The sequence below is a fragment of the Mustela lutreola genome, chromosome 17 (assembly GCF_030435805.1).
Source record: "Mustela lutreola isolate mMusLut2 chromosome 17, mMusLut2.pri, whole genome shotgun sequence".
In the NCBI taxonomy this organism is placed as follows: domain Eukaryota; kingdom Metazoa; phylum Chordata; class Mammalia; order Carnivora; family Mustelidae; genus Mustela; species Mustela lutreola.
In genome coordinates, this window is record NC_081306.1 from 26,476,998 (window position 1) to 26,503,720 (window position 26,723).

Sequence of the window (26,723 nt, forward strand, 5' to 3'; positions counted from 1 at the left end):
CTAGCTTCTAAGAGCCTCACTGAGGGACTGAAAGCATTTTAAAAACGTCACCACGTAGGCTCCAAACTGTAGGCAGAAAAATCTTTGCCTGGATTGACATTTTAGAGACGTATTCGTCAAGTTGGATATGTTCACTGACTTTACCTTGTAAAATTAAAAAAAAAAAAAAGGACCTCTGTATCGCTTCGCATCTAACGAAGGCACATGTATACTATTAGACCACGTTATGAGCTTAATGGAAGGAGACAAGATGTTTTCGCTAAGAAAATGTATAAGACTGTTGAGGTCAAGTGGGAGGAAACAGTCCGTTTGTTGGAGCATTGCTATCTTACTCTATCACAGCCACTCATAAAAATCTGACACGGGGTGAGTCAGAATTGTCTGTCGGAGATGAGTTAGATCTTGCTCATGTTCCTACAGACATGAAATCCAGGAATGAAGAAGGAGGCTTTGAAAGCCTGGGTTGAGGAGGCGGTGTGGTTCACTGCGATGAGCTAAGTGCCCAGGGCCACCGGAGGACATGCGGGCCTGTGTCCTTCCTTTGTTCTGGGGTCCCTCTTGCACCATGTGGTGAGGCTGGTGGCTGGGAGCAGCTCAGGACAGGACCCGGTGGCATCTTACCTCTCCCACCCTCCTGTGGGCTCCAGTGGGCTCCAGTAGGTCCCAGGGGACAGCCTGCCTTCCTTGCAAAGCCCAGTAGCACTGGGAGCAGAAACTGGGACCAAAGAGTGAGCACCCTGTTTGACAAGCTGGACCAGCCACCTCTTCTCCAGATGCAGGGGGAGCCCTGGCATGCTGACTCCTCCCTTCTCCCTTTCCCCTTTCCTCTCTTCCTCCCTCTTCCCTTCCCCTCTCTCCTTCCCTGGTGGTGCCCTTTCCCAATGCCCACTTCATCCCTTTTCCTTTCTACATGCCTGTCTTCTAGAGTTTCTTCTCTTTCCTCCCCATTACTTCCCTTCATCTGAATCTCCTCTTTGGTCCCTTTGTCCCTGCTCTCTGCTCCTCCTCCCCTTCCCTGGCCCCTGTTCCCCTCCATCCCGACTGCAGGCAGAGCTGGACTAACATGCTCACTTGCTAGCTCAGCCACCCTCCAGAGAATCACTCCTTGGTGGCCACCTTCCTGACCCCCTGGTCCCTTCTCCACTTGTTCAGATATTGCTCTGAAGTCTGAGGAGGACAGAGGCGGGGCTGCCACAGAATCAGGCCAGAGGAGAACCAAACCATGTGTCCACACTGTCCCCCAGCACTGCTGCTCTGAGAGCTTTCAGAGTCCTCAACAGGGTTAGGATTTAGGGGCTTCTTCAGAACCGGGAGTGAAAACAACCATAGGTCAAAAGAAAAGCTATGACCCCCACACAAAAATAATAATCACAAATGAAAACTATGTAAACTCTGAAGTCCCAAAGTCGAAGAATTGCCTTGAATCTGTCGCCAGAAAGCACCCAAGGCCTCACTCTCTGGGTTCTGGGTGCCCTGGGAATGGCAGGAGGCTCTGACATGCTCCTGCCAAACGATGGGGGCTAGCCCGCCCACTGGCGGGGGGGTGGGGGTTACTTCGTGCAGCGCTGTCCCCGGCCAGACCCCTGGCGGACGGGGTGCAGGGAGGCGTCCGGGGTGTTCCCGGTGCCCTGGGGTTCGCGGGAGGCTGGGCCCCGACACCCACCCACCCCGCTCGTGCTCGTGGCCCGGGTTTTCTGCTCCAGGTGAGGGCGCGGTGCGGTATCACTTTACCTGTGAGCAGAGGGTCCTCCGGAGAAGATATGGGGCGGGGAGGGGCAGCAGGCAGCGGGAACAGGACAGCGCGGCCTCGGAGGCTAGGCTGGAGCACGGGAGCGCAAGGGCGGCGAGTACTGTAGGTCCTGCAGTCCCGACTGGGCCGCAGCACAGCACCCTGGCGCTGCGCGCCCCTCCTCCGCCAGCCCCTCCACCTCCTCCCGGACTCTCCTCTGCATCCTCCTCGCGCTCACTTCCCCCCTCAGGAATTAGCAAAGCCCCTTCTCCGGGCCGATCCCGCCCCGCCCCCGCCCCCCTCCCTCCTGAGTCCTCCGCGAGCTCACTTCCCGCTTTGGAAATTAGCAAAGCCCCTCTCTGCGCCGCCCCCGCCCCCCTCCCGCCTGAGGCCCGGGCCCTGGCTGGGGTGCAGGGCAAAGCCCAGGCGGGCTGCGAGCATTGCCAACGCCCACTCTGGGCAGCCTCCTAGCCTGGCTCCCTGAGCAGGTGTCCTCGCGCGGCCTGGCTGCAAAAAGATCATCAGTCCTAAACGCCAGCTGCACTCTTGGGTCAGTTTGCTGGCTTCCAGATTGCGCCCAAAGCCAGGAACCAGCTTCCCCAGCACAGGCCTGGGCTGAGATGCCTGCCCGGGATCTGTCTGAGCAGTCTCCTCTTCTCCATGCAGGGATGGCACTTCGACCTGGATGTTTGGGTTTTTTGTTTGTTTTTTTTGGTCATGGGTTATTACATGACCTCCAGGGTAGGTGCTCCACAAAGGGAGTGAAAACAGGACACCTTGATATATAGGCATACGGCCATTCTAGAAAAATAGCTTGGGGTTCTCTCGGAAACGCGGCATTGGTCCTTGCATTATGGTTTAATAGAAAAGGGATTATGCACCAAGTTACTTAAATGAGCATAGGTTGAAATCGTTTACTGAGAGTAAATATGTAAAATAGTTATATTTTAACTATAAATCTATCATCAATCATAAATCTATTACACGAAGGTTACAGGCAATTGAAATGCAAGAGCACTCTCTTCAGGGTTTTAAATAATCCGTGTCTGTCTTGGCACATGAGAATGCAAAGATAGGAAATGGTTTGTAAAAGATCATATAATAGCTTTTACTAATTCTATTTATTTGACAGACAGAGATCACAAGTAGGCAGAGAGGCAGGCAGAGAGAAAGATGGGGAAGCAGGCTCCCCGCCAAGCAGAGAGCCTGATGAAGGGCTGGATCCCAGGACCCTGAGATCATGACCTGAGCCCAAGGCAGAGGCTTAACACGCGGAGCCACCCAGGCGCCCCCAGATGAAATACATTTCTGACTTAGAAACTCCATATAGAATTTTTTTGTCCATGATGACAACTGAAGAAAATGTGTCATCCCTAAACCTAACCTTAACCCCTAACAACGCTGAAACCTAAGCTGACCTTAAAGCCCAAACTAGAACCCTGAATCCCAAACCTGAAATGGAACCCAAAGCCTGTACCTGAGCCCTGGATCCAAGCCCTGAACCACGAACCCAAACCCTAAACCAGACCTCCAAGTCATGAACCCTGAACCCAAATCTCAGCATGAAGCCAAACCCCAAATTTGACCTTGAACTTTATCCCCTAAGCCCTGAGTCTTAAAGCCTAAATCATAAACTTAAAGCCCTAAACTATAACTCTGTTCCCTTGTCCTTCACTCTAAATCCTCACCCTAACACTAAACCCAAAGCCTGATCTAGAACTCTGACTAAAACCTGAACCTGAACCCAAATTCAAACCCTTCACCACACTTTGCTTATGCACTTGCCATTGATGGATATTTGCAGTTTCTACCTTTTGATTCTTGTGAACATTGTTTGGGTTGGGGGCTAGGGTTAGGGTCTTGGATTAGGGTAGGGTCCAGGCTTGAGACCAAGTTGAGGTCAGAGTGTGGGTCTGCATCAGGGCCATGTTCAGTGCCACTCTTTGGGTCAAGGACTGTTGTAATTCCACATTGTTTCCAATTCATTGTTCCTTAGCTATTTGGGGGGAAGTTGGGGGGTATTGGGCTCCATGCAGCTTGAATTTCCGGAATGAAATGGCGTCAGCTGGACCCCGGGAGGGAGCAGGACCTTCCACTGAAGGGTGAGCTCCCACAGTCCTGCACTGCCTTCCACCGCCTGCAGAGGGCGCCAGACCGCAGCTCCCGCCCTGAGCCCAGGCTGCGCAGCCACAGCTGGGTTCGGAGCCCCGGAGCCCCGCCTCTTCAGGACCCACTGTGGAGACTTCTGGAGAATGTGGGGCGCCTCCCACCCTGACAGGACAAGCTGAGGAGGGTGTGGCTCTGCAGCCACACTGACCGGACCCGTTGTGGAGGACGCGCCCACACTGGCAGCAGTCCGACCTCCTAAGGACTCTGGAGGAGGTGAGGAGAAGCCGCCTGAGTGGACTGTCAAGGGGTTCATGGTCTCAGGACCCCACAGAGGAAGGGCGCCCTGTGTAGACACTGGGGCTTCCGTCGTTTTGTGTGAGGAGACGTGGCCTCCTGCTGTGCTGTGCGCGGGGCTGTGGGGTCCCCCCTTTCTGGGCTCGGGTGCTCCTCGGTCCTTGTCTGTGTTTGTGTGCTCGCGGATTCGGTTCCTGGGGCTCCTCAGATGGTCTGCAGTCAGGGAGCGTCCGCCTGCTTCGGTGCTTGTGCTCCCCCCACCTCAGCCCTGCGGGGTCCTTCCCGTGTCCACACCCACTCCAGGCTTGTGCCGAGTCCCGAAATTCAGGAGCCAGAGTGAGGACTCTGTAGACGGTTTTGGGGAGAGTAGGTATTTTCCCAGTGTGGGTTCTTCCCTGAGCACAGTGCCTCCCCATCTCCGTGTGTCCCCCTCCCTGTCTGTCGTCATTGTTGCAGGGCTGTCAGAGGACAGGTCTGTCACCTTCTTGGTTCAGGGGCCTCCCGGGTATCTTGCTGCCTTGGATGCAGGTGTAAATGAGATCGTTCTCCGTAGTCTCTTTCTGATGGTTCCTTCTGAGCACGTAGGAGTGCCACTAATTTGTGCATATTGATTTTTTTCCTTGCAAGTTCTTGAATGTATTAGTTCGATTTGCCTTAAACTCCATCTGCCAGTTATTTGACCAGCAGCATGGGTTTATTTGGGAAGAGCAGAGAATGGCAGTCTGGGCTGAGCAAGCTACGGTCCCATCACAGGCAAGTGCGAGAAACAAAGGAGAGGAACATTATTTCATGGAGGAGGAAGAAGTTGGGAAGGGTGCTTGAAGGAAAGTCCCCTGGAGAAAGGCAGAGTGATGGAGAATTCTCACCAGCTGAGCTGCAAAGCTCCTACAAAAAGTCAGGAGATGAACCTCCGGCTTCCCCTGTGGGGCCTGGAATTGGTGAGTCTCTCCTGTGGGGGATTGCAATGTGGGGTCTGTAATGGGCACTGAGCACCAGGCGCCCCCTTCCAGCCTCCCCTTCTGGCATCCCCCGTCCACTTTACTGGGGCTTCCCTTCCTGCTTTTGCACAGTTCTAACCAGCTTGTGGTGGAAGGTTGTGGAAAACTGAAATTCCAAGTCCACTGCTTCTACTGCACCTGAGATACAGGGGTCCATTATTTAATCCTCCCATGAGTCTCTTGCTAACATGTGTCCTCTCCATGTTGGGTGACCTGGATCTGGGAGGGCTTGGCCTCCATCCCAAAGTCTGATGTTCTCCCTGCTTCCGTGTCGTCGTGCTAACATGGATGTTTGGAAGAGTCATTTCCTCTGCGGTGATTTCAAAGTGCAGTCAGCTTGTTATAGCAGCACAAATACGTGCTGTCTCCACACTCAGATTCCCCAGCCGTCATTTCTTTACCACGTTTGCCACTTCACACGGGATGCTTCAGTGTGTTTGATCCCACACCAGGACAATGTCCTGCAGAACCACCACATAACCTGAAATGAGGAGATCATTACAGAACCCATCCAAGGGTTAGTGTTAGGGACCAGGGACATGGCAGGACTAACCTGAAGACCCCATGGAGAGCTGTCTGGGTGGCTGAGTTGACAGTGTACGTGAGGGTGTCTGGCTCTGGCTTTGTGTCCAGGAGTCAGCTCTGTGTGGGTGTGTCCTCAGCTGGGCATGCAGATTTCTGCTCCTCTGAATCCTTTCCGGAGTTCCAAATGGCACAGTTTCCTTCTGGGCGGCAGGCTGAGTCCTCTGGGATTGCCCAGGTGTCCCCAAATTGTAGGGCACCTACTGCAAGGCCTTAGGGGTCAGAATCCTGAGAACCAAACCAAAGGTTATGGTTAGGGCCCACCACATGGCAGGCCCGATCTGCCAGCACTCTGTCCATCTTTCTGGGGGAGGGGGCAGTCGAGGGATTTGTTCAGGGTGAGTGTCAAGCTCCAGGTTTGCATCCAGGGGCCTGCTGAATATGGGGGTGTCCAGAGGTAGGAATGCAGATTTCAGTTCCTCTGAATCCTTTCTGGGGTTCCAAATGGCATGGTTCCTTTCAGGGTGGCAGGGTGAGTCCTATGGTGTTCCTACTGTCTTCAATCTCTGAGGCTTTGGAGCCAGGCCGTCGGGGACAGACCTCTCAGGACAGAATCTAGGCTTAAGAGTTTGTGCCTATGGGCATGGCTGCACTGATCTGAAAGCACTGTGGCGAGGATCACAGGGGTCTGAGTTGAGAGCATGGTTCAGGATCAGTATCAAGGTCTGGGTTTGTGTCCAGGGGACCGCTGAATGTGGGGGTGGTCTCAGATGTTCAAGACGATTTCCCCTACTCTGAATCCTTTCCAGCATTCCAAATAGCCGGTGGCAAGCTGAAATCTCTGGGATTTCTCAGGTCTTGCCCTTGCCCTTGCAAGGGCAAGATACTTTTTACAGTAAAAGAATTCACCAGATGAGCTGAACAGCAGAAAAGACACAGCTCAGGAGTAAATCAGTGAACAGGAATATCATGCCAAAATCTTCTTTGAGAACACACTACAGAGCAAGGGAAGATAGGAGAGAAAGCTGAGATATAAAGGACAAACCCTCCAACTTTCCAACATCATTCCCTACTTGTTTATTTCCATTGCTGTCAGCTCCTCCCCAGTCAAAAATAAGTCACCTGAGCCAGCCTTTTTTCTTCCTGAGTTTGGGGCACTGCAAAGCCCACCAGAGGGGCCAAGGGCACCCCTGTACCTGCTGAGCTGAGCCCATTTGTACCCCAACATGGAGAAGGTACCAGCCTGGCCCTCTGGTGCTCCATGGTCTGTGGCAGTCCTTCCTTCTGGACCCTGCTTTGCTGCTCTTCCTTCCCTAACCCTGGTCTCAAACTAGGGATTGCTCCTGGAGGAGGAACTCAGGGAGATGAGGCTCAGGAGGGCCTCCCTGCCTGGAATCTCCGTGTGAGGAGTGCACAGCCAACAGATTTTGCGCAGGGACTTGCAAAATGCAGAGAGGCAGATTTCCTTTCTCTCTTTCTCTCTCTCTCTCTCTAGCCTCATACCAGCCGGGAGTTCTTAGAACTTTCTTCAGTGACTTCTAGGTGTAGCTTGGCCACTATTTCCACAGAAAGGCCACTTGAGCATGATCAAACCCACGTATAAGCAATTACATTAAAAAAAAAAAAAAAACAATAAGCCAATGCACACAGACCTTTGACAGCAGCACAGGACGCTCAAGGGACCAGAGTTCCTACCTTGGGCAATAGTGGTAGAGGCCGGGTTCTGCCACGCAGGTCCCTAGACCTTTGGCAGTTTCCATGATTGCAAATCCAGACATTCAGAATCCTGAGGGGCAACATACTAACCACAAAAGAGCAAAAATTCATCAGGATTCAGAGAGTGGAAATCCATTTGTACTGGAAAAGAAAGAAGTAGGCTTGCTGTGAATCCAGCAGGGAGGACAGGCATAGATAAAGGCTGGTGTATGGGTCACGGAAACTATTGTTTCTCAAGGGTCATGCTGTCTCTGTAAAATGCTATGAGGACTGTCTCTTGGGGAACTCCTGCTTTCCTACCAGTGACGCCCCCAGATTCTGCTTTGCTAGTCCCATGGATTCCTGGGGATACCCAGTTGATAAGCTACGCTGTCCTCATGACAACACTTGCTAATGGACTGAATGTGTGTGTCTTGTCCCAATTCAGATGTTGAAGCCCTGACCCTCAAGGAGTGCCATCAGGAGGTATGGGCTTTGAGAGGTGATGAGGTCATGAGATTGGAACACTTGTGAATGAGATAAAAGCACTTCTGAGAAAAGACCTGAGAGATTGTTCTGCCAGCTGTCATCCATGCAAGGCTACAACAGAAATATGGGCATCTATAGATAATGAAGCAGTCTCTTGCTAGATATCAGATCTCCCAGGATCTTGCTTTTGGACTTCTCAGTCTCTAGAACTGCAAGGAATAGTACATGTTTTGCTGTTTCAGCCACCCAGTCTGTCATCATTTGTTGCAGCAACTTGAACTGAATAAGGCAGAGCCCAAGTCCTGGTTAATCCCTGCTTCTACTCATTTCCCCTCAGAAAGAGCTTCTAATCCAGAACTGACCTCTGCTTTCCATTCACGTGCTTCAGACTCCTTCTGTGAGAGCCCAGACTTTGTAAAAGACTCTTCCCTCATGGCAACCAGCATTCTGTGACTCCTGAGGAATGTCCTCCCTGACTATATTGAGTCAATCAATCTGATTTTGATTCTGGAGTCCCAGGATCAAGGACTGCATCAGGCTCCCAGCTTCATGGGGAGTCCGCTTCTCCCTCTGACCTTCTCCCCTCTCATGCTCTCTCTCTCACTCTCTCTCTCTCTCTCAAATAAATAAATAAAAATCTTTTAAAAATCTGATTTTAACGGACCATAAGCTTGTTCTTGCTGGTCTTTGGAAGATTAGGCATTAGCCCTTCGGAGAAAGTTCTGAATGTCTGCTTCATGAAGGGGTGAACTGTGTCCCCAAAGTCTAATCACAGATGCTGAGACAAATCCTCCCAGGTGCTGGTTTTTCAAAGCACTTAATGCTTTGGCTTTGAAGTTCCTCACTTGACAGTTCTGCTTTAATCAGTTTGTGACAAAACAACCAATTGGTGGTGGATGCAAAGTGCACTGATAAAGTTAATGTCAGGGAACAATTTTTTGAGTATCAAGCATGTGCATGTGTGTGCACACACATATCCATGTGCTAAGCATTATGGTAAATGTCTGACAAGAACTAAAACATCAAAATGTCAGGATACCCCATTAGCTGATATTTTTATTATTCCTACATCCTAAACTATGAAAATCAGGGTCAGAGAATAAGAAGTGGCAAAAAGAATCAAGATTTGAGGCAGTTCGATTTCACAGCCAGCCTTGATCAATAGGCATGTACACCTGTGTCTACTTTCAGCTCTGTGTAACCTTGCCATAACCTTGGATAAGCCATTCATCTCTCAAGTTCAGGTTCTTGGTCCAAAGAGGGAAGGGGCACAGGTTGAGTACCTCCGGTGGGACTTCCTGGCAGGCTTGTTCATCCAAGCATTCCTGTTTCAGTTTGAGTAATTGAATCAAGTCTTTGTTTTACCGAAGGCCAAGCTTGTCCAGTGTGTCCATGCCACCAGCCAACAACATTTGTCCATGCCATGTAACAACTGAGCAACGTTCATAGGAATGGGGGGAGGAAAAGATGTCCACAGGTGTTGACAGATGTTCTGCATGGAGGGACAGGAGCTGGGGCCATCACCTGCTGTTTCTAGTGGCCTTCTCTGTCGAGTTAAAATAAATGGCAATAATTTGCAACGACAGGGATGAAAGTAGAGGGTATTATGCCAAGCGAAATAAGTCAGTCAGAGAAAGACAATTATCATATGATCTCACTCATATGTGGAGTTTAAGAAACAAAACAGAATCATAGGGGAGTAAAGGAAAAAAATAAAACAAGATGAAGTCAAAGAGGGAGACAAACCAGAAGAGACTTTAAAAAAAAAAAAGATTTTTATTTACTTATTTGACAAACAGAGATCACAAGTAGGCAGAGAGGCAGGAAGAGAGAGAGAGGAGGATGCAGACTCCCCAGGGAGCAGAGAGCCTGATGTGGGGCTCGATCCCAGGACCCTGAGATCATAACCTGAGTTGAAGGCAGAGGCTTTATCCCACTGAGCCAGCCAGGTACCCCTCAGAAGAGACTCTTAATCACAGTAAACAAACTGAGGGTTCTTGGAGGGGAGGGGGATGGGTGGATGGGGTAACTGGGTGATGGACATTAAGGAAGGCATGTGATACAGTGAGCACTGGGTGTTATAAAAGACTGATGAATCACTAACCTGTATGTCTGAAACTAGTATTATATGTTAATTAATTGTATTTAGATTAAAATTTTCTTTAAAAATAATTTTAAAATAAAATAAATAACAATCAAATAATGATCAGAGTTATCCAGCAGGGAGTATCAGATCTAGATGTCAGTTAAATTTAAGGGGCTTGCCGAAGTTTAGGAGAGTCACGCTAGGTCATTTTCCTGTGTGGGGAAGTCTTCAGGGGCAGTTCCAAAGACAAAGAATATTAATATTTCTCCTTCCCCCATTCCTCCTAGAGCCAAAGATGTTTCCTCCACTCACCCACTGGCCCTGTATGTAGGTGTTGCTTTCTCTCTACCAATCAAAAAATCAGTGAGTAACTAGAACTTCACCTTTTCCAGTATCCCCCTACCCCCGACCTTTTGTCTTTAATGGCCATGGGCAACAGGGACAAAGACATTTTTTAAAAACTTACAGAGATCTATTATGCTCTACTACCTTGGCCCGCATGGGCCACTGCAAAGGGATTCTGTGAACCGTGTACTCAGATGAATGGTCATTATCTTCAAAAAGGCAGGGGCAGTGATAGACACAGGAATCAAAAAAGCAAGAGTTAATGGACCATCAGAATAATGGAGTACCAACACTTTTTTGTCCTTGGCTTGAATCCTCAAGGTCCAGTGTCTCAACAGAATTTTCATTTTGGTCTCATCTGACTCACTTGTCCACCCCTGGGCCAGTTGGCAGTTATACTGAGAACTGGAAATTTTCCTTAGAAGAGAGAAAGAGTATTTGTCAGGTAAACCAAGGAAATGTCCATTATAGGAAGTTAGGCCTTTTGTCGTGGTACTCCATTAGCACCCTCCTGACTGTTAAAGAAAAAAAAAATTTGTGACACCCATTAAAGACAGTAAGGAAGATTTTATTCAAGGGATGCTACTACGATGGGATTTTATTTTATAGTATGGGAGAGAAATCTGGCTCAGCTCAGACAAATGGAGATTTACAGCTAAAGAGCATGGTGGGGGTCACTGAATGTAAAATTAAGATGGAACATCAAGGGTAAGGATGAAGGGATTCTGGCTAAACCATCTGGACAGTAATATTGTTGAAGAAAGGCTAGGGTCATAAACTATTGAGATCAGGGGATAAGGAATTTTTTAAAAGACTTATTAATATATTTTAGAGAGAGGGAGCAGGGGTAGGGGTAGAGGGAGAGGGAAAGAGAATTTTAATCAGACTCTTCACTGAGCATAGAGCCTGAGGTGAGGCTTAATCTCAGGACCGTGAGATCATGACCAGAGCAGAAACCAAGAGTCAAACGTTCAACCAGCTGCACCAACCAGGTGCCCTGGGAATAAGGGATTTGATCAGATATTAAGCATTATAGATACTGAAGCACCTGGGTGGCTTAGTTGGTTAAATCTCTGGCTTTGGCTTAGGTCATGATCTGATCCCAGAATCAAGCCTGGCATTGGGCTTGCTGCTCAGTGGGGAGTCTGGTTCTCTCTCTCCCTCTGCTATTCCCCCTGCTCAGGCTCTCTCTCTGTCAAAATAAATAAATCTTAAAAAAAAAAAAAAGAGTGGTAAGATACCAGGGGTGAGAGATAAGGAATTTGATCAGATATGAAGAGTAGGATAGGAGATTGCTGAAAAATTGACTAAGCAGATTTCTTGCTAAAACTGGGCTAAGTGGGCGGAGCCTGAGGTCAAGGCTGGACAGAAAGAGGACTCAGAGGAACTTGACTCCAGTCTGGTCAAGGAGAAAATCTTCATCATCCATGACCATTGTATTTTCTGCAGTCACACATTTTACTAATTCTTTTATCAGACATTCAGTGAACGAGAAACATGAACACAGCAGCAATAATATAACAAATGTAAGTGCTCTAGCAGAGACAAAGGCAGTATAGGAATCCACTTCATCAGATTTAGAATATGCATGACTCCATGACTGAATTACTATCACTGCTTGACTGTTGAGATTAAGATGTAGTACAGAGGATCAGAGGGAAGGAAGGGAAATCTGAATGGGAGTTATCAGAAAGGGAGACAAACCATGAGGCACCTTTAACTATAGGAAACAAACTGAGAGTTGCTGGGGCGGGAGGGGAGTGGGAGACATGGAGTAACTGGGTGATAGGCATTAAGGAGGACACGTGATGTGATGAGCACCAAGGGTTATCCACAACTGATGAGTTACTAAATTCTCTGAAACCAATGATGTACTATCTAATGGCTAATTGAATTTAAATATCTAAAAAAGACACTTAAAAAAAAGATGTAGCATAACTCACAATATCCTTTGAGTGGAAGAATGTGCGGAATTTCCACACCTCTGCTGTCCAAGTCCCATGGCTAGTAGCCACATGTGGCTAATGACCACTTAAAAGGTGGCCAGTTCAAATGGAGAAATGCTGTAAAAGCAGGATAAACACTGGCTTTCAAAGACATATTGTAACCAAAGGTCAGAGAGTATTGCCACCCTCACATCACAAACATCGCATGACTTCTACAGCTAATGAGAGTGGGACCCAAGATGGGAGAGGTCAACCTGAAAGTCCAGGATGTCAGAAAGAATATGGGGAAGAAAGAGTCACAATCCTGGAGTGGATGGGCTGAGGACTGTCAGATTGCCTTTCTTTTTTTTTTTTTTTTTTTTTTTTTTTGGTGATTCTGTCTGTATACGGACAAGGATAATTCACTGGAGATGACATCTGTATGCCTCACCTTTTCAAGGGAAAATTATGAAAACGCATATACACCCACAGCCATAGTTTAATTATATTTGAAATGTATTCAGAACTACTCCAGTCAGTAAATTGCATATTTTCACATTTAGCTTCTCAATTTTCTCTTCGGCACCTCCCATTCTTGAAATGCCAACACAAATCCCATCTCTTGACTAAGGACCATAAACTACCTCACTATCAGAGTCTACACAGTTCATTCATTCATTTGATTCATTCAAAGCAACCTAATCTTGAGTGATGTCTTAGGCGCTCTTCTAGGGACTGGTGACACGGTGAACAAAATAGGTAAAGATCTCACTTTCATGGAGCCTATCTGGTATTTAGGGGAAAATCTTTCCTTATCAACATAAAAAGACTTATTATGGATGTTGCTTAGAATTTCAGTTTTTTTTTTTTTTTCTTGACAGTATCTCAGGTGATCATCTTTGAGGGGGTTCTCCTGAAAAATACCTTTGGGGGGTGCTGACTCGACTTTCTGAGTCAGACACTTTCCTAAAGACAGGGGTCACAGAAAAAGTGACAACTGTCACTCTTGCAGTAAGAACAGGGATCACAGTACTTGAAACAGAGATATGCTGCTCAGCTGTCAGAAAGTCCACAAGGCTCCAAATGTGTGTGGCCAACTAATGGAACCTGTAACTCAGAGGTTGTCATCCTGAGAGCAATGGGAAATCCCTCTATTTAAGGAATCTCCTTGACGGAAGCTTGACAATGGCCTTGATTTACTTACTATGATGTTTAGGTGATTATACACATTAAGAAAAGTGCACAAGGCACTTACATTTCCATGATACCATCAAAGATATTGTTGTTTTATTAAAATGTTACATCTAGAGCTGTAACGTATAGAGTAGTTAAGTCAATCAGTATGTGGTACAGGTGAGACTATTGTAACAGCCATACTTCCATAAAAAAGAAAAATTTTTTGTGGTTTCTGATCTAGGAATCAGCCAGTGAATAATTCTATATCAGTGTCCAGTTACCGGGCTAAACATGTAATCTATTTATATTTCTGAGGGTAAGCTGAATTGTGATCACTGAGCCAGCTGTGTTCTAGTAACTACTCATTTACCCAACATAACAGATATAAGAAGGTAAAAGGCTTCTAAGGAGACTGGTTACTTATATTTTGAACCACATTTTGGCAGGTATAACTTGCAACTTGTGCTTAGTGCTAAGATTTCTGATATTTACTTTCTCCTTCCTTTGGCAAGTCAAGTTAGTTAAAAAGTAATTAGAGTTGAGTCCATTGTTTTTCTTAAATGTTTACAGAGATATAGAACTCTCAAGTTTCTTTACTAGACAGGATTAGATCACATTAGTGATAAAGATCAGAATGATTTACATTGCTAAAACGAGAACTTCCTGTCAGTTTGGAGAAAGCTCATTTTTATAACCAACATATTGGCTGGGCTAGAGATTAATGAGTGCTATGGGTGGGGTGATGAAAGTGATATATTCAATGACCTGTGGAATTTGTTCTGTAATTTCCCCACTCCTCTGGTCAGCAGAGCGTCTTCTTCAGTACCCAGCACTGCCCATAACTGCATTCAGAAAATCACTCTCCAAAAATGGTTATTTGTTTTGCCTTTTTGATAATTTTTTAAAACATTTGATTTATTTACTTGTCAGAGAGAGAGAATGAGAGCATAAGCAGGGGGAGCAGCAGAGGGACGGGGAGAAGCAAGCTTCCTGCTTGGTGGGATTGCACAAGGGCTGAAGAAGACAGAATGGGAAGGGGACAAGGAGAATAGTGGGTTTCAGATTCTTGGGAACAAAGCCCACATTTATTTCTATGTTTATCTCACTGCTCTAAACCCAGGTCACAGCACAGTGCCTGCAGCAGAGTCATGGAAGTGCTCCAGAACTGATAACTATTGCTATTTATGCTACTCAAATTCCTCCACAAAGGGCCAAGTGTCATAGCTTCTCCCAGTTCCCCACACTGAACGCAATGAAGAATCAAACTATCGGGTTAAGGATGGCGAGGGGCATTTAACAGGACCCAGATCACAGGAGCCATATTGTATTGCAGGACCAGGGGTCTTACCAGTGACTAGGTATTCACTCCTCTTGAGAGGCTAGCTCCTTGGATCTCCCTCTTCAATCCTCTGAACCCATGTCTGGCATCAGAAACAAAAGTAAACATAACGTATCGCCCTCGTTTATTTTTTACTATTATTTGTTACAGAGGAAGAGAGAGATCACAAGCAAGGGGAGCAGCAGGCAGAGGGAAGGCAGGCCCCCTACTAGAGCCTGGTATGGGATCCAATCCCAGGACCCTGGGATCATGACCTGAACCAAAGGTAGATGCTTAACTGAGTAAGCTACCCAGGCATCCCTTATTGTCCTTCTTTAAAATTTAATGTATTCTCTCTCCCTCTCTCTTTGTCCCCACTCTGTCACTCATACTCACACAATCACAGAGTCACAGACAATAGCAAGATATTTCCCATTCTAATTCGCTAAGGCACTATGAGCTTAAGCTCAACAGAATCACTTTGCCAGCTGCTGCTCTACCGTGCCCTGATCCCTGCTCTATCCCCAAGCTCGATCTGTAACTCAAGTGTCATGGTGGTGGCTCTTTCTGCCCTCCCTCCACAAGGCTGTCATCAGCACACTCTTCCCCGTGGCTCCACTCCCCGGCACTGGCTGCCTTTGGTCTACTGGTATGCCCTCTCCTAGAGCTTTTCCACTCTCCCTGAGGGGAAGACAACCCTTACTTCTCCCCTGTGGCTGTCACGTGTCCGCTATATATTGTGACGATCAGCCCAATTAAGAGATTGGGAACTAAAAGACCGGCTTCTGCTTATGGATAAAACTAACTCTGGGGTTTGGGACACATGACAGCAGCACATGGTGGTAGAACTGAGATGGTTAGGGAGTTAATCTGCATTTTCACATCTGGTCAGCAGCAGAACAAAGAGGACACCCCAGATCTCCTATCTCCCAGAACAGTACTCTTCAGGTAACTTACAGCACCATCCTTCTCCAGCTTTGGAAGTGGCACTTTTCCAACCCCAAAGTCTTGATTCTAGGCAGCACTCCGAGAGATACTCCCTCCAGAATCACCCCTGGCTGGAAGTAGTGGTTGGCCAAGGCCTCTCAAATATCTTCCCTTCAGAGTTGCGCTTGCATCAAACTCAAAACTGTGGCACGTACGGGACTTTCCTGTCGGCCTCTAGCTCTAATGACCTATTGGACTTCAGAGGTGCTCTTTTATACCCACTTACCTTATAACATCAACGTGTGACTCCTCTAGAATTCTCTCCATGGTTTTTCTCCTGTACTAATTGTTATGGACTGAATTGTGTCCCCACAAAAGTCATATGAAGAATTCCTAATCTCCAGTGTGACTGCATCTGGAGATAGGGCCTACCCAGAAGGGGGTACTGAAGGCTTGGTGAGGTCACAGGAGTCCTAATCTGCTAGGACTGGTGTCCTCATAAGGGCCCTCATAAGGGCCCCCTCTCTGGGGGCCCACAGAGAAGAGGTCATCTGAGGGCACAGTTGAAAAGATAGTGATCTATAGACCAACAAGAAAATGCTCACTGGAGACCAACCTTGCTGGCACCTTGATCTGGAACTTCTGGCCTCCAGATCTGTGAGAAAATACATTTCTGCCATTTAAGCCCTCCAGCCTGTGTTTGGTATAGCATCCTGAGTAGACAAAAATATACTGATAAAGCCTTCTGTCAAGCTTGGGAGAAACTTTCTATACACTGTGCTCCATGCTTTTGGGTCTAACCCTTCTCTCCATAGCCATTGCTAATATTTGAGCCAGAGAAGTCATAAGTACTAGCAATGTTGGAATTGGATAGGGGATCAATAACCATCTAACACAGTATCCCCAGCTATGAAGAATTAACACACAGACACACACACACACACACACACACACACACACACACTACAAACATGGTTATCTCACTTAATTACATTGGTGATTTCTTGATACCCAAGCCCACATGCCAGCTCCCCTTCGGAGTACTAACCTCACTATCTCCCTGTGACCTACCCACCTCCATGCAGACCTAGGACCTTATAACTCAACTCCTGCTGAGCTAATGACAAAAGTTTATGATTCAGTTCCTATCTCTCCTGCTTTATTCATGACCTCTTAAAGTCTAGTGACCCATCCTCCTCTTCTTTCTAAAAAACAAAACAAAACAAAACCCACTGCTTCCTGGGAACCTTTCAGATTTTTAAAAAATTTTTAAAATTTTTTATTTCTTTTCAGCATAACAGTATCCAGTGTTTTTGCACCACACCCAGTGCTCCATGCAATACGTGCCCTCCCCAGTTCCCACCACCTCATTCCACCTACCCCCCCCACCCCTTTTAAATCCTCAGATTGTTTTTCAGAGTCCATAGTCTCATGTTTCACCTCCCCTTCCAATTTCCCTCAACTCCCTTCTCCTCTCCATCTCCCCTTGTCCTCCATGCTATTTGTTATGCTCCACAAATAAGGGAAACCCTATGACCATTGACTCTCTCTGCTTGACTTATTTCACTCAGCATAATCTCTTCCAGTCCCGTCCATGTTGCTACAAAAGTTGGGTATTCATCCTTCTTTCAGATGTTTTTTACCTCTATAATCTACTGGAGGATAACAATGTACCAGAACCCTTGAGTGACCATTAATGCCTATTGGTCACATCGTGTATGCTACGTAGGACCCTATTCTGTGTTCTTAACAATCATGGCTTCGACTCGTTCTGAAGGTGGACTTTAACTGGAGTCTATTGTGCAAATACCTGAAGCAGGAAGTCCCCTGCCCAGTGAATGAGGCATGCAGACTTCCAGAGGTCTTGAGGTCCTCTCTTCAAATATACACATTCACTTTGAGAAATCAGGATTCCCACCCAAACGAGAGACAAATGAAAAGAAAAAAAGTAAAAAAAGAAAAGAGGAAAAAAGAGAGAGAGAGAGAGAGAGGGGAAAGAAAGGGAAGATGAAAAATAAGGTTCAGCCCAGATGGGCCCCAAAATAAGATTAATGAAGTAGACAAACAAAAAGAGATAAAAAGACTGATACAAGTATATGACAAGAGAAATATATATATATATATATGTATATATATATATACACACACATATATGTATATATATACATGTGCAAATAAAGAAAGAACCTCGTCAAAAAGAACCACAAGTGTAAAATTTATATGCTATCAGGACAAACACAAAAAACACAGAAACACTGGTGGAAGAACATGGGAAAGTTCTTATAAATTCTCAGTGTGTGCGAGGAAGGTTGTTTTGATTCTTCCTGGATGTATCTTGATATCTTTGTTAAAGGACTCAACTTTCCTAAGATAATGGGGATTAAAAATTGGTTTACCTATAGGGGTAGTATTGATTGGGGAAAGGGGATTACTTTAGAGTTTAACTCTATATGAATATTAGAGGATAAAACTAAAAAGGAATAAACTAGACTAAACTAAAATTTTAAAAAGGGAATTCAAAAAATAAAAATGCAAAAGAAAAACATAGGTGTATGTATCGAAAAGTTAGGTTAGAAAGGTATTTGGAATTTGATGTACTGTACAACTCGCTGTGATGGTAAATAGGTTAAAAAAATTACCTATGTGTAAAAAAAAAAAAAAAAAATGAACCGGAATAGTGGGAACAAGTGAACAATACAAGTTTTCCTATGAAGTAGTGGTTGTTCTCTTGTAGTCGTTTTTTTTTCTTTCTTGGTTTGTTTTCTCGGGGAGGGGCCTGCCACGTGGGTTGTCAGTCAATTATGAGTGGCTGCCTTCGGCTCAGGTCATGATCCCAGGATCCTGGGATCGAGTCCATCTTCAGTCTCTCTGCTCAGCAGAGAGCCTGCTTGTAACTCTCCCTTTGCCTGAAGCTCTGCCTACTTGTGCTCTCTCTGTCAAATAAATAAATAAATAAAATCTTTTTAAAAAACTGGAAGGGCTTCTCAGTCACTCTTTCCTACTATCCCCATTTGTACATAAGGAAAGGCAGTGCAAACCTGGAGGGAGGATCCAAGAATAAAAATGAAAGAAAGAAAGAGAGAAAGAAAGAAAGAAAGAAAATGAAAAAGAAAGAAAATGAAAGGAGAACTGGATGAGAGACTAGAACCAGAGCTTCACCAAAGTATAGCCTTCCAGGAAGTAGAAAATGGGATGTTTGCTTCCAGCTTGGAGAGTATTGGAGCTTGGGTAAAAGAAACAAGCAAAATCCCAATGATTACGAGGCTCTGGAGGAATGGGGTGGGGTACCCAGGTGACCAGTAGGTTACAAACACTGATTCTACCCATTTTCATTAGAAAGAAAAAAAAATACCCTGCAGTTCATCCTCTTCATGCCCCTCCCTCCTGAAAAGAGAGTACAAAGCAGTGACTCTCGAGGTACATAAAAATGAGTGAGACATAAACCAACAATCACAAATGTTTCAGAAAAATCAAGCCACGGAATAAAAGAACAGCTTTAATATGTTTTATCCTTTCTTTCAAGAGAGAATATGCACCTAAGGGGGGGAAAAAGTGTTAGACATTAACATCAATGTAATTAAATTAATCATATGGATAAGCCAGAATATCTTATCATGAAATGAGAGCAGGCAGTTATAAAAATAATTAACCGATATCTTGGAAATACAAATAGCAACAGAAGTAAAAAGAAACCTTTCAAAGAGATGGGTTGAATAGCAGAATGAGCACTGCTTAAAACCAAACCAGAGAGATGGAATATCAAGCTAAGGAATTCTCTAAGAAGGCAACCCAAGGAAGTAAAAGAAAAAACCTCTGAGTGACAGGTAAGGAATTACAGAAGACAGACCTAAAGTTCCAGTAGAAGTCTACAGACATCCCATCGGTTTGTTATCCTTCCTGCTTATCTTCTCAGCCAAAAGTAAAGCACCTTAGCGCCGTTGGACATTTTCCCAGTTATTGTTGGCTTCTGGCTCAGAGGCTCAAGTGCTGGTTTGGGCCCCAGTTTTCCCCCAGGATTCCCCTACCAGCACCTGTGACTTTTTCAGACAGCCTCCTCAGGAAGCCCAGGACAACCAGCAGCTTCAGCGCTACCCAGTCCCTAGCACTGTGCCTCCTAAGCTAACACTTCGTTACACTCTACCCGTCGAGAGCCGGTCCGAGGCGACGCCCCAGGACTCCAATGAGTCCAGCTGCCAGATGCCAATCCAGCGATGAGAAAGCTCCTGAGCTCCAGAAAGCCACATGGGGACGCTGAGCCCCAAGACCCCTGCATCATGGTCCCGCCCCTCCACGCAGACCCCGCCCCTTTATCAGCCAGGCTCTGTTGGAGTGCGGGGCCTTGTGGGAGTTGTGGTCCCCGCAGGGCCTCCAGCCTCCTGCGGGAAGGTGGGGCTGGCAGCTGGAAGAACCCGGGAACCACAGCTGCGAAGGACGAAGGACGCCTCTGCCTCCCTGGGAACTCAGGCTCTATGGCGGCCAATTAGGCAGGACCACGTGAGTCTCCAAAACAAAGAGCAGGAGCAGGCTGGGCGCCTTCCCCTAGGCCCGCCGCCCTCCTGTCCTCCCACCCTCTCGCACTCCCTCACTCCCATGAGCCCCCTCTCAGGTTTGGGACTTGATGAGGGAGCAGGAGGCTGACTGAGGAAAAAGCAAAAGCTGGCACCTTGCACCCCCTCTCCACCCGCTCCCCTCTGTAATATGTGTAACATTCCTCAGGCACCCCTGACCGCCATAAACGAGAAACAAAGAGTTAACTTGCAGAGCTCACAATCCTGCAAGACAGGCATCTCCCAACTATCTTGATGTTAATGGCTTGGTAAAAGACAACTCCTCTTTAGCATATGAAAACTCCCTTGAAACCTCCCTTACCCTCACCTTCCCCCAACCACAGATTTCTTAACCTGCAGCTCTTCCTGCCCACAGGTGCTGTCCCCATGCCTCAATAAACCACCCTTTTGCAGCAAATATGTCTCAAGAATTCTTTCTTGGTCATCAGCGCCGGACCTCAGCCCACTGAACCTCGACATTAAAGAAATACAAATTAAAATCATAATGAGACATGCTTACATATTTATTAGAATGGCTAAAATTATAAAGGCTAATTGTACTTGGTCTGAGCTAGATTGAGAAGCAACAAAAAATCTAAACTGTTGTTGGCATATATCATGATACAACCACTTTGGAAAATAGTTTGAAATTTTTTTTAAATGACTACTAATATCACCTACATTATTTTAAAGCCTGTTTAAGGCTTCTGAAATACATAGGTTTTGTAAACACTTATTAAGCATCTTGTATATATCAAACACTTTAAAAATCTCTGCTTTAAAAACAAAACAAAACAAAAAAACTCTACCTCAATGGAACTTTGAGTCTGAAAAAGATACAGGCAATATACAAGGCAACAGATAGAATAATTACATATTTGATTATATACTCCGAGGATGTCACATTAAATTGATATGAAAATGATGAGAAGGATCTGGATTTCTTGTCAAAATTTTTTGCCTTAAAAAGAAATTGATATTTAGGGAAAGTTGTTACTGAAAGAGGTCCTGTGTCAACCAAAAATGTTAAACCATGATCTGACTAAATTTTCCAGTTGTGATCATTGCTTTGTTTAGCTGTCTTATATTAAGACTGAATTTAGTAATTCAGTCTCAAATTTCAGTAAGTCTTTTTTTAATGATTTTATTTATTTATTAGAGAGCGAGAGGGAGGGGCAGAGGGAGAGGAAGAACCAGACTCCTTGCTGAGCAGGCAGCTGATGCAGGACTGGATCCTAGTACCCTGGCATCATGGCCTAAGCTGAAGGAAGACACTTAACCAACTGAGCCACCCAGGCACTCTAGACTGTAAACTTCTTAAAGGTAAAAACGTTTATTCTTCTAGTAGTTCCACAGACATTTCTAACATCCATAAGAAAGCATGTACTGATGTAAAATGCCAGCAAATCCAATTATTTAGAAAAGAAAGAAAGAAAGAAAAGATATATCTGGATAAAGAGAAAAACAGAAAATCTAATAATACATTGAATTATTAGAGCAAAGAGTGGAGGAAGAGAAAATAAATATGAAATAGAGATTTCCACTAAAAGAAAAAAATTGAATAAGGCAGGAGATTTAGAAAATTATTATGACAGACTTGAGAAAAAAATAAAATGGGAATTTTTAGAAAATAGCAATGAATGAAAAGGTAAATTGCTCCTACCTCTATAATATTAGCTGTTTGTTGTTGTTGTTGTTGCTAATTTACCTATTTAAGCTAATAAACAAAGAAAGGTTTCATTTAGGGATAAGGTTTCTATATATATATATATATATATATATTTTGCATTTAGGGATAAGATATATATATATATATATATATATATATATATATATATTAATTTTCATTGTTATAAAATGTGTCACAGGGCGCCTGGGTGGCTCAGTGGGTTAGGCCGCTGCCTTTGGCTCGGGTCATGATCTCAGGGTCCTGGGATCGAGTCCCGCGTCGGGCTCTCTGCTCGGCGGGGAGCCTGCTTCCTCCTCTCTCTCTCTCTGCCTGCCTCTCTGCCTGCTTGTGATCTCTCTCTGTCAAATGAATAAATAAAATCTTTTAAAAAAAATATGTGTCACAGAAAGTGTTTAAACTTTAAGATACAGATGCAACATGTAACGAACTACGTTGTTTGAACGTCCAATTTGTAAATGCTATTAGAGGAAACTTGGTGGAAATGTCCTTATGTGGTTGTGTTTCTGGAACTAAGTATATTTATTAATAAGGAATAGTTTAAAATTATGAAATGACCAGGAGTGGACAATTTTCCTAATCCTATCAGCTCTTTGCAGCTCTTTTATTAGCCCCCTTCAGGAATATCAGTTTTATTTATCTAATTAAATTTTATATTAATGTGCTTTTGACTTTTGGCCTTTCTCTTCCTTCTGTTCTTTTTTTCCCCCTAAATTACATGTTTCTGTTTAACAGCTACTATCAATTTTTTGATATGAATTCTCAGCATCAATTTACTAACTCCAGAGATGAAGCAGCATCAATATTTAGAAGCGAAGAATACAAAGCCTTGGGCATCTGGATGGCTCAGTCAGTTAAGCATCTGCCTTTGACTCAGGTGGTGATCCCAGGGTCGTGGGATGGAACCCCAGGTTGAACTTTCTGCTCAGCTGGGAGCCTACTTCTCCCTCTCCCTCTGCCTGCAGCTCCCTTTGCTTGCGTTCTCCCTCTTTTTGTCAACTAAATAAAATAAAATAAAATAATGTAAATAATACAATTATTTATTTATTAAAATGCATTTATTACACAATACATAATGTACTGCATAATTATAATAATGATTAAATAATTTATTAAATATTTATATTAAATATATCGATTTAATTAAATAAATATTTTTTAGAATTTAAAATATTTCAAATTTAGATTGTTAAATATTAAATCATTAAATTAATAAATATCTAAACATAATTAAATAAAATAATTTATTTATTAAAATGAATAAAATAATGTTGTCATTATCTGAGCATGTATTTTTAAATAGTCTAAAAAAACCATCTAATACAGTCTAAATACATTGAGTTCAGATATTTATACAAGTTAACCCAGACACTCAACCCACAGACAGTTTCAAAACATTTGTTTTTATCTACTACTCAAAATACGATTGTAATGTATTTATTTATAACTTTGACATAGCAAGGAAACTTGGAGGAAAAGGAGACATTTGCTTTTAATATTTGAAAATTATTTTGTTGATTTAAAAACAATAAAAACCTTAACACATGAGCATTTCTTCTTAAAAAACACTGTGAAGTTTCTGAGTCACATTCTATTAAAAGTGCTGATAAAATGGCCTCAGTTACTCATTTAAATTATCAGCTGAATGGGTAACAAATGAAGTAGAGAGCTTTTTAATTATTTATGAATGTATTGCTTGTGGATGGAGTGCCACATAGAGTTACCTCTCTTTTTGGCTTTGTTTTGTGAGCAGCAGTGGAATCTATGAATGAGATTAAACATAAGGACATTCACAGAAATTCTTAATGAACTTCTGGGGAAGGGCAATAAGTGCAAGGAAAAACTGCAGCAAGACTAATTACAAATTTCAAGTGGTCATCGCTTAATTATAGAAGCTTTTAAGTTCAAGTAATATATCTTTTTTATGAGCCTATCATATTGTATTAATTACCACAAACTGCACTCTTGAACACTTATCTTTTCACATATTTCTTATTCTTAGTACTTAAAATTACCCTTATGATTGATCAGTAAATGGATTTTACTGACAATGCATTTATTTACATAAATAAATAATGCTGTTTATATATATAAAAACAATTGAATATGTGTATGTGTTCAATGAAATTTTTTTTCAAATTAACATCTTAATTCTACCACATAGGTTACAAATAGATATAGACTTTATAGATTCATCAAATATTTTATTCTCAAATTTATATCTCCTTTGTGAAGTAAATGAAACTGTATATTTTAAATATAATCCTATCACATGTAACAGTTACTAGTGCATCCCAGGACATACATAGGTCAGGTCCTACTCAAGGCATCACGGATAACTGGATTTAACTTTCTATCCTGGGAGTCTTCTGTATATTTCTGTGGCTTTTATACTACAATCAGGAGGAAGAATTCTTTTGCTAAAAGCTTCCAAATCACTATGTGAGTAGATTATTTGTAGACTAGTGATATAATATTATAGTTTAATATGTAAAGCATGATAAAATAAAATGCTATTGCCATATTTAATTTGTTCAGTAAAGCATTCATTTAGTTATCAAGCATTCATTTGCTTTTTTTTAAGATTTTATTTATTTATTTGACAGACAGAGAGCACAAGTAGACAGAGAGGCAGGCAGAGAGAAAGGAAGGGAAGCAGGGTCCCTGCTGAGCAGAGAGCCTGATGTGGGGCTCTATCCCAGGACTCTGGGATCATGACCTGAGCAGAAGGCAGAGGCTTTAACGCACTGAGCCACCCAAGAGCCCCAAGCATTCATTTTCTTTATACAGAAGAGATAGAACAATATTATATAGTAGAAAATACAGTAAATAATCTAGAAACCTTGATCATTTTGTTTTGGCAATTTTAGAACATAAAATTAGCTAAAGCTCAAGTGCAAGTTATATTTGTATCATAGGAGGAAAAGTTAATTAAAAGTTTGTTTATTACCATAGTTTAACACTTCAACAAAATGATAACGAGTCAAAAATTAATGAATATATGAAGTATACAATAAAAACAATAATCTTGAGTGTACGTGACTCACTGTAGGTATTGATAGGCTAGAAATCAAAGGGAAAGTATCTATAGGGTTTGTTCAGTTCCATGCTCATCAGATTAATAGGCTTTCTCATATTGCTTCCTTCACCACATTAATTTGTCTAATGAAGTTTTCAAGAGTAAAAGACAGTGATAGGTTCATGGCTGGAGAGAAGGTACAGAATCTAAGATAGTTCAGCAGTGCTTATTATTTAAGAGAAAGACAGCATGGGAGGTGAGGGGTGGAAGTAAAGGGATAAGAAGAGAGAATCTTAAGCAACCTCCTTGCCCAGCACAGAGCCTATAGGGGCTTCGTCTCATCGCCCTGAGATAACAACCTGAGCTGAAATCAAGAGTCAGATGCTTATCTAATTGAGTCACCCAAGTGCACCATTTTTTTTTCCTGTATCTTTATTTTCATCTCTTTCTGTAACTGAGTTTCCCTTCAAAATCAGGACTTGCATACACAATCTAAATAATTATTTTGGGATTTGATCACGTGGAAGAGGAGAGAATGAGAAGAGCTAAGTGGTCCAGGAGAAACATATATGAGTTCAGACTGAGTGGATTATGATTGTGGACAACTGAGCATCAATCCTAATGCACAGAATACATCTCAGAATTATTTTCCTGAAACAAGAAAGAATCTGTTTAACCCACTGGCTTCTGCATCCTATCCACAGTGGTTAAAATTCATCCCAGAAGTAATTAATGTCCCTGACTTTTCTATTACTGGGCATGAGAGAGGAGCTGAGTGGGCTTGGTCAGTGTCCCACCTAATGAAAGGCAGAGCAGATTCAGGCAAAAAAAAAAAAAAATTATTAGTTCTTTCCAAATTAGATTTAATGGGATTCTATTTTTCATTCATGAATTCATTTTACATTTTATATTTTATCGATTTTTCTAAGCTTTGGCCAATATTCACTGCATTTTTGAATAGCTTTTATCTATTATTGTAAATCATTTTTCTGCTACATTTGTTTAGTCATGGTTATCCATTTCTTCTTCCAAGTTTTTCAGATATGTGATATCAATTTCCAAATAAATTATTTAAAATGTTTATTTTTTATACTAAACTTCTATGAAAAACATTGATATATGTATTATGGCATATTGTTCCCCTTTCAACTTATTTTTTAAAATGTGAATGTGCCTTGGCAAATATATATTGTTTCTTTTTATGTTTATGTAGATTCTTCATAATTTTCCCAAGTTCATTGGCTTATGGTTTCTATTTTTTAAATAATTTTCCTACTGCCAATTAATAGATTTTTTTCCATTACCTTGTCTAAGTTGCTATTGCCATTATAAGTAAAAAGCATCTGGAAATCTATATCCCTGTCCAGTTTCCTCAAATCACTCATTATTTTCAGGATCTAGTTGGATTTTCTTACAGGTTCCAGGTGGACAAGCTTTTGAACTGGTGCTAATTATTATTTCTGTTTCTGGCTTCCTGCATTTACCAGCTTAGGGATCATTTTTAACAATTATGATGAAATGAGGCATCCTATTCTTATTCTCAACTTCATTAATAATGATATTAGTGTAACATGTCCTACAAGATAATAATAGATACATGTAAAATAATTTCATTGACCAAAAAAGTGGTGGAAAATGTAAATAAAACACAGTGGCAACCAACTAGTCATTTCAAGTTGAGCTATTTTTTCCCCCTTTATCTCCCTGTCTCTTTAATTTCCTGTAGCACATTCCTACAAAGTATTTTAAGGTGTTTTATATGCACATACATAGAGATCATCATGGAGTCTAAATCTAATAATTCCTTGTCAGTTTTAAATATTTTAAGTATTGTTCATTCCTATGTCAGTTGTCTAT

The 26,723-nt window shown here is 43.3% G+C and overlaps 1 long non-coding RNA gene across 2 annotated transcripts in view; it reads right to left on the bottom strand.

Moving 5' to 3' along the window:
• The window catches only part of LOC131819949 (uncharacterized), an 84,322-nt gene that overhangs the window by 18,005 nt on the left and 39,594 nt on the right, over positions 1–26,723 (bottom strand). The window contains exon 1 of one of the 2 annotated variants that reach the window (XR_009349417.1): positions 1,732–1,818. The exons of the other annotated variant lie outside the window; for it this stretch is intronic. This is a non-coding gene — a long non-coding RNA (uncharacterized LOC131819949). Of the gene's footprint in view, positions 1–1,731; positions 1,819–26,723 lie in introns of those variants that run through there. 2 annotated transcript variants of the gene reach the window in all.